Genomic DNA, 15,216 nt, shown 5'->3' with positions numbered 1-15,216 from the left:
GGTACACATTTAGACAACCATGAAAATCTTACTTTGTTGCCTTAGCATGTCATGGAAGTGACATTGAGTTCTTGAAAGCTGTCCCAGTGAAGTTCGAGATCTGGCAGGCCATATCAAACTGGAAAAGCTTCAAGATTAAGCAATAGAAAGTATCTTTGTTGTTAGAGAACCAGACTGGCCAAGCCTATACAAGTCTGTTATCAGAAGAATGACAGCCAGGTGATGAATGTTTGGTCCACAACAACTCACAAAGATGGCCAATTGTGACTATAATCTGGATATAGTGGGTGAGTTACCCACACTGACAAACTCATGTATTCTTCAATCAATGAATCAATAAGTATTTTGGGGACACAAAGAAAGGCAAAAATGCAATCCCCGCCCTCAAGAATCAAGGTATGTATTCAGTTAGAAATTAGTTTTATGATACTAAAAAGATGAGAAACTAATTTTATAATGGTTGTGTTGTTGGGTAGCTGTTATTTATTGGGAAAACTGTCACAAAATTTGCATTTCCTTGTGACCATGTAACAATCACCTGTGAATACCATGTGAACAAAGGCATTTAATAAATATTGAAGCCTAGTTCTCCTGTTTGAGAAGGGAGAATAAATAGGCTGTTCTAAAACTATAGATAAATACTCTTAGCATTTTTCTGGAGATTTATTTGTGTGCTTTGTGTTGCTATGAAACAGTATATTGTCTAAATACAATCAATCATATAGCCTTGAAAATGGAAAATGGCCAGGAAGTAGTCAGAGACCATGTGTTTAATGAAGATTGGTTGAATGACTGATGAATTCATTCAACAAATGTTTATTGAGGGCCTACTGTAGGCCAAACACTGTTTTAGGTGCTATGTAGGATATAAACTGAAGAAGAAATGGTTACTCTCCATAAGGAGCTATAATCCAGTGAGGGAGATAAGACATGTTCACAAACAACTACAGTATAAGATTATATAAAATAAAAGGGGAAGGGAGAAGGGAACAAGCAGAAAAGGTCGTTTACATTTGGCAAGTCAGGGATCATTGGTAACTTTGGAAACTTTGGATAGAGCAGCTTCAGTTCTACTGATTGTAGAAGGTTCAAAGGAATAATATAAAGAATGTGGTTAAAGGATACGAATAATTTTCAAAATAAGAAACACAAGTTGTCAACAACCACTTGAAAAAAATGTTTCAAATCAATAATAAGACATGTAAGTGAAGACAATTTTGAAGTTTTATTTCATACCCAGAAAATTGTAAGAGTTGAAAGAAGTAGTTAACAGTGGAGAAGCTGTGGGAAGACAGAGACACTAATACACTGTTAGTGGAGCTATTGATTGGTCAAATCATTCTGAAAAATTATTTGGAATTATATGAAAAATCACTAAAATGTTTATACTTCTTGATCCAGTAGTCATACTACTAAGCATATATTTCAAAGACAGAAAGAAAGTTCCCACATATTATATACCAATATATTCTTAGCATTACTTTTGGTGGTAGCAAAAACCTAGGTACAAAGAGAATAACAATAGCTTGGGGAACAGCTGAACAAATTATGGTACATGGGTGCAATGAAATACTATGATACCATAAGAAATGAGTGAATGCAAAGCAGTCAGAGAAACATGGGAAAATTCATTTGAACTGATGCACAGCAATATAAGCAGAACCATGAGAACAATAAACCCAAAGACTACAAGAATATAAAGGAAAAGAACACTATAACGCAGTTAAATTTAGATTAACCACAATGACCAATCTTGGTCCCCAAGAACAGAAGATGAGAAACACTTTCTATAGTCTCAGTAGGGAAACTACAGGTACAAAAAGATGCATTTGTTCTAAGTTGGGGTGGTTTTGTTGATTGGTTTCACTTAGCTGGTCTTTTTTGCTGTTGATGTAAGGGAAGGCTCATCAAAGATATATTAAAATATATTAAAAATGACTGGTGTGAAAAATGGAAGGCATTAATAAAAACTTTAAAAAATAAAATGCATATTTAAAAAGTTGTTAGGCTAGAAACTTTTAACCAAACAATTACTTACATGGCTTTTGTGTGTATGCCCTATCAAATCTTGCCTTGATCTTCCATAGATTTCCTTTGAGTGTCAAACTTAACCATTTTATTGACTTCAATCCCAGATTAAATTTTTTATTACCTGCTAATGACTTGGAATAATATGTTTTTGATTCCTGTTTATTCTTTCCTTATCTTCTTGCTAATGACCTAATACTGATGGATGAGTTTGATTCTTGCTTCCCCTGAAAACCATGGACCCTGACAGGATGAACAGATTGGCAAAGATAACAATATTACAGAAAACCAAGACAAAGCAGAACTACTCAATTTTGGCGGGGGGGGGGGGGGCTCGGCAATGGGTTTCAGTGACTTGCCCAGGGTCCCACAGCTAGTAAATGTTAAATGTCTGAGGGTGGATTTGAACTCAGGTCCTCCTGACTCTAGGGCCAGTGCTCTAACCACTGCACCACTTAGCTGCCCCTAGAACTACTGAATTCTTGTTTCTGCCTTTTTTGTGCCAAAAAAGAACGATTGAACAAAATATGTTAATAGAGACTTAAAGCCAGGAAAAGTAAGATAGCACTTTATTGCTCTCCATGAGTTCAAGTCCCTGGGACTGAACAAACCACATTCTGGGTACTGAAAGCACTCTCAGATTTAATTGTTGAGATTCATTCACTGACTTAAAAAACTGGAGAATTAACAGGGAATAACGGGGAAAGGAATAAATATTTGTACAGTGCCTACCATGTGCCAGGCTCTGTGCTAAGCACATTTTAAAAATACAAATATTATCACATTTGATCCTCACAACAAATTTGTTACGTTAGTAGACACTATTATTATTTCCATTTTGCAGTTGAGGAAACTGAGGTTAAGGGACTTGCCCAGGGTTACATAACTAGCAAATGCCCTGAGGTCATATTTGAATTCAGGTCTTCCTGAGGCTCAGTGCCCTATTCACTGATCCCATCTTGCTGCCTCTGACGGGAGAGGTGCCACAAGATTGAGGAAAAGCAAATACCTCAATTTAAAGAAAAATCAAAATTGGCAAAATTTTGGCCAAAATTCAAGAATTTACTTTATATATTGTCTCCCCAATTAGATTATGAGCTCCTTGAGAGAAAGGACTCTCTTTTCCTATATGTATTCTCTATACTTAGTACAGTGCTTGGCACAGAGCAAGCACTTAAGAAATGCTTTTTCATTCATTCATTTATTCATTCATTCATTCATTCATTCATCCATTTGTTAAAGGGAAAGTTTATGAGTGCTTAGGAAGGTAAATGATGATCAGAAGGAGCCAGCATAGCTTCATCAAGAGCAAGACATGCCCATTGTTTTGGGGAACAATTCCCCAAAAAGAGATGAGAAAATGTACCTCCTTCCTTTCTTGGTGGAAATGGGGAATTACAGGTGTAAAACATTTTATAGTCTGTCAGACTGAAAACATTGTATAGTCTGTCAGACTGAAATAATGTGCTGCTTAGTTTTGTAAAATTGCCTTTTTTTCTCAATTTATTCTTTATCCCAAGGGATGGCCCCCAGGGTAGGAGAGGTTTATATTTAGAAATCAATGTGCTGTAAAAACAAATGATAGCAACAAAATTTAATTAAAAAAATATGGAATATTCAGAGAAACATGGGAACACTTCTATGAACTGATGTATAGCAAAGCAAGTAGATCTATAGAAACAATATATGTAATTGCAACAATGAAACAGAAAGAACTATAAAAACAAAACTGAATGCTATGTAATTATGATGATCACACTTGGAGAAGAGTTACAAAAATGCATCTCCTTTTTTCATGACAGAGGTGGGAAGCTATGGGTGTGGAATATTGTATAGGCTATCAAATGTAGCTAATGTATTGGCTGGTTGTGCTTAGCTTTTTAACTCTTTTTTAAACCACTGATACAAGAGCAGGCTTGCTGGACAGTTGGGAAGGGATATATTAAAAAATAAATGTAATACTAAAACATAAGGTATCAATTTATTAAAAGATTAAAAATAAAGAACAGGTCATGCCATACTAACTTCACTTGGCAAATGCCCCATTCATTAAAGGAAAAGTTTGTGAATATTTAAAAAAACAAATAATGATTACAAGGAACCAGGATGGCTTCATAAAGAACAGATTGTGTCAGACCAACCTTATTTGAGAGCTTTCTAAAATTTTGTAGATAGACATTGGATATCCAGATTTAACAAAGCATTTACCCAAATCTTGCATTTTAGAATTTATGGACAAGACTGAGAGGTATAGACTAGATATTAGGACAGTATGGTTAGCTAGATTTGGGATTAGCTGAATGAACAGAAGCAAAGAGTATTTACTAATGGGTCATTGTTGACTTGGGGGTAGTGTACTATATTGGGGTGCCTTGGGGAGCTGTCCTTTACTTTGGGCTCTTTAAGTTTTATCACTACTTAGACAAAAGCATAAATGACACGTTTATCAAATCTTCAGGGGACACAAAGCTGTATGTAATAATTAACACTTAGATGACAGTATTGATTCCAAAAGATCAAAAAGTGATAGACCAAATCTATTGGATGAAATGTAATACTGATAAAAGTCCTACACTTAGGTTGAAAAAACAACCACATAATTACAGAATGGAGGAAGCATGGCTAGACGTAGGAACTTAGGGAAGATCCTGGATTCAGGGCTGGAAGGGACCTATGAGATCAACTAATCCAATGCCCTTTATTTTACATATGAGGAAACTGAGGTGCAGAGAGGATAAGCAACTTAAGGTCACACAAGTGGTAAAACCAAAATTCGATCCTACTTCTTCCACATCAACTTCAGAGCTCTTTCCCCTGCACTAGACTGCTAACAAATTGCTAGGAACATGGAAAGAAAGGATTCTTGTTCAGTTAACAGATTGCCCTATATTGCCTTTGAGGTGTGTTTCAACTCTTGGACTCCATAAATAACAGAATTATTTTCCTTGCCAGATAAGTGGGCAATTGATCTATTTCCAAAAAAAACCTCATCTTTAAAAAGTTAATCTTTTCTCTAGCAACATGAAGCTGAAATTAGAAGCTTCACATTTCTTGATGTGTTGAAAATTCCTGTATTTACTATGATGACATACTACCTCCCTGAATATAGAGAAGTCAACTTTTGGAATTATTCCAATGGCAATCAACACTGCAATAAGAATTAAAACAAATAAATTATTTAGTTGGATTTGTCTATTAATTTAAAACAATTTCCTTGCTCAAAAACTATGATGGCTGCCTAGTACTTATTATCAGGTTCAGGTAATAGTCATACTTCAATTTTAACGGATTCACAATCTCCATGCCATGGCTCTATGGATTCACTGATGCAGATTACAATCCATTCATGACTCCTCATCCTGTACACAATTCCTGTTCATATTTTCCCATAAATGCTCCATAGAGTCAATGCACTAGAGGCCTTTCTTGAAGTCTTTTCATATTATATAGGTATCATTTCAGCACAGGGATCTGATATTCCTTGCTCTTGCTGTGTGACTAAGCCCACAACTTTGTTCAATTACACATTTCCTTTATGACATCACAATCTCTTGACATGCTCTATATTGACCTCTAGGTCACTTGGAATTTTTTTTTGATTCTTTGGAAAGTGTTGTATTCCATGATCAGCAAGCATATGGAATCATTGCAAGAATATTGGTTTTGAAAAGATTTTTTTTCCATCAAGGTACAGCTTGGGATCATCAAGAGTGTTATATAATTCCCCAAATGCAACACAATCAATTCCCCTTATCCTATTCTGATCTCAGTGGTTGTCTATCTATTGTACATATCTAACATATATACATGTTGAGAAACTAATTCAATAGGATTCCTATGCAACTACATATCATAATCTGTGCAATATACATTTGTCACCCACTTAGTTTTCCTATGTAGACGATTAGACTTGACTCTTTTGAGTAGCTATAGAGTCACTTTAGTATTTATTGCAATTCAACAAGCCTTAATTAAGCTCCTTCTATGTTCAAGGCATTATTCTAAGTATTAGTGATACAAATTCAAAACAAAAACAAAATTCTCTTCCCTCAAGAAACACATTCTGAAGCCTTTTGAGAGGTCTGAGGCTTGACTCAATCAATGTTTCTAAACAGGAATATTTGGAAAACCTCACAATCTCCAGGAAATCTCACTTCCATTAGGATATTGCATAGGATAACATCCATGATGTCTACACGTTCAAAGTGATTTAATTCAATCCATGATGTCATCATGACAGCATCATGAGTACTCATCTGACTGTTTATGCCTTACTTTAAGATTGATGAGCATAATAGTGTTGAATAAAGCTACATCTGCATTTATAAAGAAACCTATATGTTCTTCACAAATGTATGCTGGGGTAGAAACTTCAAAGCTATATTTTTCTCCTTATGGATTCTCTATGGGGAGTTTATTGGAGGATATGTACATCTATACTGCAATGTGGTGATGGCATATTCTTTGTATCTGTTCCCTTCTTATCCTATGTGATTAAAAGATAAGACTGACCCTGATTGTCATTGTTGGAAGGAGTAGCCACAGAAATGAGATAACAGATCTATTGAAATACCAAAGAAATGTGTGGTAGAAAAATTAATTATAATAATAACTTACCATCCCAGTTCACAGGCCCCAGGTTGAGTACCCATGCTCTAGGGGAAAACACATAATTTTCTGTTTAGCATTTAGAGCCCTTCACAAACTGGCTCCAACAAGTCTTTATTAGACTGATTTCAAATCACATATTTAATGTTCCTTTTATGTATTTTACGTACCAGACAACCTGGCTTGCGTGCCATTCTCTGCAGACAATATTCTATCTCCTACTTCTTTTGCACACGCTGTTTCCTATGCCTGGAATGTTCTGCATCTTTTATCTTGGAAGCCTTACTTCCTTCCCTTCAAAACTTAACTCAAAAGCCACATCATACCTGAAGCATTTCCTGAGCCACTCCCTACCCCCGTAGTTAATGTTCTTCCCCTGCTCTGAATTTGCGTTGCATGTGTTTTTATTTATGTATCTGTATGATTTTATGTGTCTATATCCATACTGTCATGTCTGCTCTCCCTCTCCCTCTAGACTGTAAGTTCTTTGAGAGTAGGTATTGATTCCTTTTTGTCTATTTATCTGAAATCCCAAAACTATGCCTAGCATATACTCGATGCTTACTAAATGCTTGCTGAATTATTTTTTCATCATTTAGACAAAATGTGAGAGTTTAAATGGTGACACTTTTATTCATTTAATGTGAAATTGCAGGAAATTTATGATAAGAGTTGTGGAACTAATGCAAAATGAAGAAATGATTGCATGACTGTGTAGTATTCAAGATGTGGCCCCTGGAAAACCCCAGTCCACAAACTGAAGCAGTCATTAAACAACAATAACAATCTGCATTTGGATCCCACTTTGTAGATTTCCAGGCATCTTTTATAATCATTTTGTCTTCTAATAAGTGAGATGCCATCAAAAGAGTATTGAAGAAGTGGTCTATGCACAAGGAAACCTAAGTTCAAGCTCTGGTTCTATAACAAACTAGCTATAAGGTCTTAGGCAAAGTCATTTATCTGCTCTGAGCTTCAGTTTCTTCATTTGCAAAATAAGGATAACAACCCCTTTCCTTTCTATTTCACCATGCTGTTTGTTGTAAGAATCAGCTGAGAACTAATTACTATCAAAAAGTTATATAAATTATAAAGAAGTATGTGATTATGATTATTATTCAAACATGATAATAATCATGATAAGTAGGTATAAACTAAATAGAATTATATAATTCTTATTTAATATTTTATTTTTTATCCAAATTACATGTAAAAACAATTTTAACATTCTTTTTTTTAAATTTTTGAGTTTCAAATTCTCTCCCTTTCTTTCCCCCTCCATTGAGAAAGCAAGCAATTTGACATAGGTTACACATCTGCAGTCATGCAAAACACGTTTTGACACTTACTAGCTGTGTGACTCTGGACAAGTCACTTAACCCTGATTGCCTCATGCCAAAACAAACAAACAAACAAAAACTCCAAGAAAAATAAAGAAAGTATGTGGTTCCTCCTATTGGTTCTAATTTTTCTTTATAACATGACTAGCGTGAAAATATATTTAATAGAAATGTATATGTAGAGCCTATATCAGATTGCATGCAGTCTTGGGGAAGGAGGTGGGGAGAGAAGTAGAAAAGGAGGGGGAGAAAATTTAAAACTCAAAAGCCTACAGAAGTGAATGTTGAAAACTAAAAATAAATTAATAAAAAAATTAGAAAAATAAAGAAAAATAAAAAACATAAAGAAAGAGTATCATTGATCTGCATTCAGGTTGCACCAGCTCTTTCTCTGGAGATGGACAGCACCTTTCATCATAAGTCCTACAGAATTGTCTTAGATCATCGCATTGCTGATAATAGCTAAGTTATTCATAGTATATCATCATACAATATTGCTGTTACTATATACAATGTTCTTCTGGTTCTGCTCATTTCACTTTGCATCAGTTCATGTAAGTCTTTCCATGTCTTTCTGGGAGCATCCTGCTCATCATTTCTTAAAGCACAATGATATTCCATCACAATCATATACAAAAACTTGTTTGGCTATTCCCCAACTGATGGACATCCCCTCAATTTCCAATTCTTTGCCACAACTAAAAGAGTTGCTATAAATATTTTTGTACACATAGGTCCTTCTCTTTTTCGTTTTTTATCTCTTTGGGATACAGACCTAGTAATGGTATTGCGTGGTCAAAGAGTACGCATGATTTTATAGTGCTTTGGGTAGTTTCTCTCCAGAATGGTTGAATCAGCATATAACTTCACCAACAGTACATTAGTATTTTAATTTTTTCCACATCCTCTCCAACATTTGTCATTTTCCTTTTCTGTCATATTAGCCAGTCTGACAGGTGTGAGGTAGTAGCTATTGTAATTCGCATTTCTCCAATCAATAGTGAGTTAGACTATTTTTAAAATGTGAATAGCTGTGATTACTTTGTCTGAAAACTGCTATCCTTTGACCACTTATCAATTGAGGAATGGCTCTGATTTCTATAAACTTGATTCAGTTTTCTATGTTTGAGAAACTCTGTAAATTTTTTTCGCAGTAATGATTACCAAATATGTTATTTCTCTCCATCCTATTTCCCCCTGTTTATCCTACTCTTTCCTTTTATCCTCAAAAGTGTTTTGCTTCTGACTTTTACCTCCCCCAAACTGCCCTCCTTTCTATCAGCTCCCCTCTCTTCTCCTATCCTCTTCCCTTCCTACTTTCCTGTGTGGTAAGATCACCCAACTGAGTTTGTATATTATTCCCTCTTTGAGCCAATTCTGATGAGAGTAAGGTTCATGTGTTCCCCTCCCTACCTTCCCCATTTTCCCTTCCATTATAAAATCTCTTTCAGGACTCTTTTATGTCAGATAATTTATCCCATTCTATCTCTCCCTTTCTCCTTCTCCCAGTGCATTCTTCTTTCTTATCCCTTAATTTTATTTTTTTAGATAATCATACCATCATATTCAACTCACGCTTCTGCTTTCTATCTACGTTTACTCCTTCTAACTGCTCTAATAATGAGAAAATTTTTAGGGGTTGTAAATATCATTTTACCATGTAGGAATATAAACAGTTTAACCTTATCAATCCATTATGATTTCTCTTTCCTCTTTACCTTTTTATGCTTCTTTTGCATCTTGTATATGAAAGTCAAATTTTCAGGTCTGGTTTTTTCATCAGGAATACTTCAAAAGTTCTCTATTTCACTGAATGTCAATTTTTTTCCCCTGAAGTATTATTTTTGGTGGGTAGGTGATTGATTGTAGCTTAGCTCTGTTGCCCTATCTGCTTCCTTAAATATTATTAGTCTAAAGGATGACGTAATATTAAGATTCAAGCTAAATTCCTGATCACTATTTCTTATTGGAGAAGGGAGGCCCCCAAGCAAAATATCCAAATCGACTTCTTTCCCATCAAATACCAGTTCACAATGGGCATACATAGTAAATAGCAAAGAAACTAATTTATCTAAATTGATAGAAAAATAGAGATCAGAGAAAGTATATGTATGAGAATATATATCTATATCTAATTTGTGTCTATATATCTCCCAGACAATACAAATTGAAGGAGTTCTCCCATTGGGAGCAAGATAATTCACTCAACCAAGAGAGTCCCTGATCTCATCCAAGGGGAAATTCTCCAAAATCTCTAGCATAGCAAGCTGAGAATAAGGACAGGATTGACTTCTACTTGTTTTTTTTTCTTCAGCAACCTGAAGAGTTGTTGGTATGGCCATCATCTCTCTTAAAGCAGGGAAGCCAGAAATACTGAAGATGCTGATGAGACGGCATGTCTTCTCTCCCAAGTTCACTGATTTCATTCAGCCCCTCATGCAGGGCTTGGCCATTGAACTCCACCAATGAAGAGAGAGTCCCATACCAGTTAGCTTTGGGGTCACTATATGATGTAAGTGGAAGGTAATCTTGGAGAAGAAAGGCAAAGAGAAGACCAGAAAAGGCCTCCTGCAGAAGGTGGGATGTAGACTGAATCCTGAAGGAAATCAGGAAAACCAGGAGGGGGAGGGGAGGGGGGTGTGAGCATTCCAGGTGTGAGGAACAGACAATGAAAAGGCACAGTCAGGAGATGAATCGTCCTGTACGAGAAACTGCAAGGCCAGTGTCTCTGGACCATACAGCGAGTGGATAGGAGTCAAGTGCAAGAAAACCGGAGGAGTTGGAAGGGGCCAGATGGTGAAGGGCTTCAAACGCTAGAGAATTTTATATTTGATCCAGGAAGTCAGGGGTCACTGAAGCTCGGGGTGAGCGTGCGTGGCATGGTCAGCCCCGCCCTCGAGCTTTAGGAAAATCTCTTTGACAGCTCAGGAGTCTACCCTAGGTGACTAGAGAAGGGGTGCGGTCCGCTGGAAAAGGGAGCTGGTTTCATACATTCTTCCTTGCAACTGCTGAATGAAGGACTCTTTTCTCCCTGCGTGCCTTACGTCACTTAAGCCCTCTGGCCCTCAGTTTCCTCAAGTGCAGAAGGGAAGAGTGTGGACTAGATCACCTTTAAGGGCCCTCAGAAGCCCAAGTCTTGGATTCCCCGAGCCGATTTCCAGAGCTCACGTTCCGTGACTGAGGCAGTGAGGAGCGCGGAGAAATCCTGAAAACCCGCCGAGGTCCAGCAGCCAATCCTGTGAAGGCGAACGGCCTGGCCCCGCCCCCTCCCGGCGCCCCGCGGGCGGTGGCGACGCGCTGGCGTAACGGCCTGCGTGGGGACGCTCGCTCGCTGTCGGCGTCGGTGCTACCTTTCCGGGTTACACCAAACAGAAGCGGTGCGCTGGGCGGCGCCGACCTGTGGAGGACAATGCGGCGGCAGCTAACGGCGGGACCTCGGCGGAGCGCCGGATTGAAAGACATGTAGCTGGGGGTCAACGTTCTTCAACCGAAGAGGTGAACGGCGCGGAGCACGGGGGATGGGTGAGGGAATAGATCGAGTCTGAGGAGCTAAACGGCGGCGGCAGCAGCCGCGGGACCGTGGCGCCTCCCCGCCCTGGGCCGCCTGCGCCTCGCCTCCCCCGTGGCGGCGGCTCCCGCTCCTCCTGCGCTTCCTCCTGCGCTGCTTGCCTTAGTGTGTGTGTGTGTGTAGATTTGATCTGCTTTTCGGTGTAAAGGGGGTTCGTGATAAACAGTACTCCACCCAGAGACTAGGGGGGAACTTGATTCCAACTGCTACCCTAAGCGTTCTGGGAACAACTTCCCCGCCCCCTGCCTCTGCATACACATGCACACATCGAATTATTCATATATGTGTGCATATCTGTTTTTCAGTGTAAAGGAAGTTCATAAATAGCATACCAGCCAGAGGCCTGGGAGAAGAGCAAATTCCAGTTGCAGTCCTAGCGTCTTGCAAGCAACCCCACCTCCCACATCCCTTTAAAAAAAAAAACTACTTTTCGTTGTAAAGAGAGTTCTTTATAAAGCACCAGCCAGAGATGTGGGGGAGATAACTGATTCCAACTACTGCCCTAACATCCTGCAAACCCCGCCAAAAACATCTTTTTTAAAAATCTGCTTTTCTTTGTCAAGGGGTTCATTATACATAGTGCATCAGCCAGAGGTGTGGAGGAGGGGCCTGATTCCAACTGCTATCCTAACAACCTGCAAACAGTCCTTTCTTTTTTTTTAGTTTTTTTTTATATTATGGTAATTTTTATTTATTTTTTTTGTTTTCAGCATTTACTTCCACAAGATTTTGAGTTCCAAATTTTCACCCTTTCTCGCCCTTCCCCCCACCCCAAGATGGCATGCATTCTAAATACCCCTTCCCCTAGTCTGCCTTCCCTTCTGTTCCCCCCCCTTCTCTTATCCCCTTCCCCTTCAGTTTTCCTGTAGGGCAGGATGGCTTTCTGTACCCCATTTCCTGTATTTATTTCCCAGCTGCATTTGAAAACATTTTTTTTTAAACATGTGTTTTTAAAACTTTGGGTTCCAAATTTTCTCCCTTCCTCCCTCCCCACCCATCCTCATTGATAAGGCAAGCAACTAAATGTAGGTTATGTATGTACAGTTATGCAAAACACTTGCATAGTAGACATGCTGTGAAAAACTAACTCTATTTCCCTTAATCCTATCCCACCCCACCATTTATTCTATTCTTTCTTTTGACCCTGATCCTCCTCGGAAGTACTTGCTTCAGATTACCCCCTTTCCCAATCTGTACTCCTCTCTATCATCCCCCTACTCCCTTGTCCCCTTCCCCCCTCCCCATTTTCTTGTAGGGTAAGATAGATTTCCATACCCAATTGAGTGTGTATGTTATTCCCTCCTTAAGTCAGATTCTATGAGAATAAGATTCACTCATTCCCTCTCACCTTCCCCGGTTTCCCCTCCACTGTAAGAGCCTTTTCTTTTCTGTTTTTTTTTGTGAGATAATTTACCCCGTTCTACCTCACCCTTTCTCCTTCTCCTAGTATAATCCTCTCTCACCGCTTAATTTTATTCTCCAGATATGACCCCTTCATTTTCAACTCACCCTGTGTGATCTATCTATCTATCTATATCCATATATATGTGCATATCATTTTTTCCCCTGCAACTCCCCTAATACTGACAAAGGTCTCATGAGTTACAAATATCATCTTTCCATGCAGGAATGTAAACAGTTCAACCATAATAAGTCTCTTATGATTTCTCTTTCCTGTTTACCTCTTCATGTTCCACTTGAGTCTTGTTATTTGAGAGTCAAATTTTCTATTCAGCTCTGGTCTTTTCATCAAGAATGCTTGAAAGTCCTCTATTTCACCAAATGACCATTTTTTCCCCTGCAGGATTATACTCAGTTTTGCTGGGTAGGTAATTCTTGGTTGTAATCCTATCTCCTTTGCCCTCCGGAATATTATATTCCATGCCCTGCGGTCCCTTAATGTAGAAGCAGCTAAATCTTGTGTTATCCTGATTGTGTTTCCACAGTACTTGAATTGTTTCTTTCTGGCTGCTTGCAATATTTTCTTCTTGATCTGGGAACTCTGGAATTTGGCTACAATATTCCTCGGAGTTTTCCTTTGGGGATATCTTTCAGGCGGTGAGCGGTGGATTCTTTCAATTTCTATTTTGCTCTCTGGTTTTAAAATATCAGGGCAGTTTTCCTTGATAATTTCTTGAAAGATGATGTCTAGGCTCTTTTTTTGATCATGGCTTTCAGATAGTCCAGTAATTTTTAAATTTTCTCTCCTGGATCTATTTTCCAGGTCTGTTGTTTTTCCAGTGAGATATTTCACATTGCTTTCTAATTTTTCATTCTTTTGGATTTGTTTTACAGTATCTTGATTTCTCATAAAGTCACTAGCTTCCAATTGCTCTATCCTAATTTTTAAGGAAGTATTTTCTTCTGTAATCTTTTGGACTTCCTTTTTTATTTATCCAATTTTGCTTTTTAGGGCATTCTTCTCCTCATTGGCTTTTTGGACCTCTTTTGCCATTTGGGTTAGGCTATTTTTTAAGGTGTTATTTTCTTCAGTATTTTTTTGGGTCTCCTTTAGCAAGCTGTTGACTTGTTTTTCATGAATTTCTTGCAAAACTCTCAGTTTTTCCTCTCCTTCTCTTACTTGCTTCTCAAAATCCCTTTTGAGCTCTTCCAAGGCCTGGGACTGATTCATATTCTTCTTGGAGGCTTTGGATTTAGGAGCTTTTTCTTTGTTGTCTTCTTCTGGTTGTATGTTTTGATCTTCTTTGTCACCAAAGTAAGATAATATAGGCTGATTCTTTTTGCGCTGCTTACTCATGATCCTGCCCAATTACTTGAGTTTTAAACTCTTTGTTAAGGTAAGAGTCTGTTTCCAATGTGGAGAATGTACTGTCCTAGGCTTTGGGGGTTTGTACAGCTGTTTTCAGAGATACTTCTGGGGACCTGAAAATTTTCAGTTCTTCCAAGGTGCTATGATAAGGGGCGAGGTATTTCCTCTCCACCATCACAACAAGCTCTACCACGTCAGCACTCCTCCTTGCCCCAGGACCGCCCCTCAGAACTGTGACCCAGATCCAGGCACGGGCAAAGCAAGAGATTCCTGCCTCAGCACTGGCAAAGAGATCCCTGCAATCCCCCTCTGATCAACCACTGGATTCCCTCTCAGTCTGTGGGCCAGAAGCTCAGGAAACAGCCTTGGCGCTGGGGGCAGCTGAGACCTAGCTCCTTCTCTCACCACAGTCTCAGACTTTTCCCACTGACCTTCTGAGTTGTCTTTGGCGTTCCTGGGTTCAGAAGTCTAGAAACCACCATAGCTTCCTGCGCTTCAGTCCTCTGAGGCTTGCTCCAGGGTCACTGCGGCCTGTGTGCACATGCCGAACAGTGCTCCTCTCCCCGCCTAGTGCGATATACCATTCCAATCAACCATCCAGGCTGTCTTTGGCTGAAAATTTGTTTCACTCTGTCTTTTTGTGGGTTCTGCTGCTTTAGAATTTGTTTAGAGCCATTTTTTATAGGTATTTGGAAGGGTTTGGGGGGAGAGCTCAAACAAGTCACTGCTTTCCCTCAGCTCTCTTGTCCCTGCCCCTGCAAACAGTCCTTTCCATACATTTTTTTTTAATCTGCTCTTCAGTGTAAAAGGGCAGCTAGCTGGCCCAGTGAATAGAGTGCCAGTTCTAGAGTAGAGACATTTATTATCTCTGTGACTTAAGGCACTTAACCCTGTTTGCCTCA

The 15,216-nt window shown here is 38.7% G+C and overlaps 1 protein-coding gene across 2 annotated transcripts in view; it reads left to right on the top strand.

Moving 5' to 3' along the window:
- The first annotated feature begins 11,334 nt into the window (after positions 1-11,334).
- The window catches only part of LOC114025944 (centrosomal protein of 78 kDa-like), a 39,013-nt gene continuing 35,131 nt past the window's right edge, over positions 11,335-15,216 (top strand). For both annotated transcript variants that reach the window (XM_027839481.1, XM_027839480.1), the window contains exon 1: positions 11,335-11,471. The gene's annotated coding sequence lies outside the window, so the exon portion shown is untranslated. The remainder of the gene's footprint in view (positions 11,472-15,216) is intronic.

Source organism: Vombatus ursinus, unplaced genomic scaffold, assembly GCF_900497805.2.
Source record: "Vombatus ursinus unplaced genomic scaffold, bare-nosed wombat genome assembly UNPS02014832.1, whole genome shotgun sequence".
In the NCBI taxonomy this organism is placed as follows: domain Eukaryota; kingdom Metazoa; phylum Chordata; class Mammalia; order Diprotodontia; family Vombatidae; genus Vombatus; species Vombatus ursinus.
Note: the sequence above shows the minus strand (reverse complement) of the source record. Positions and strands in the feature narration are given on the sequence as shown.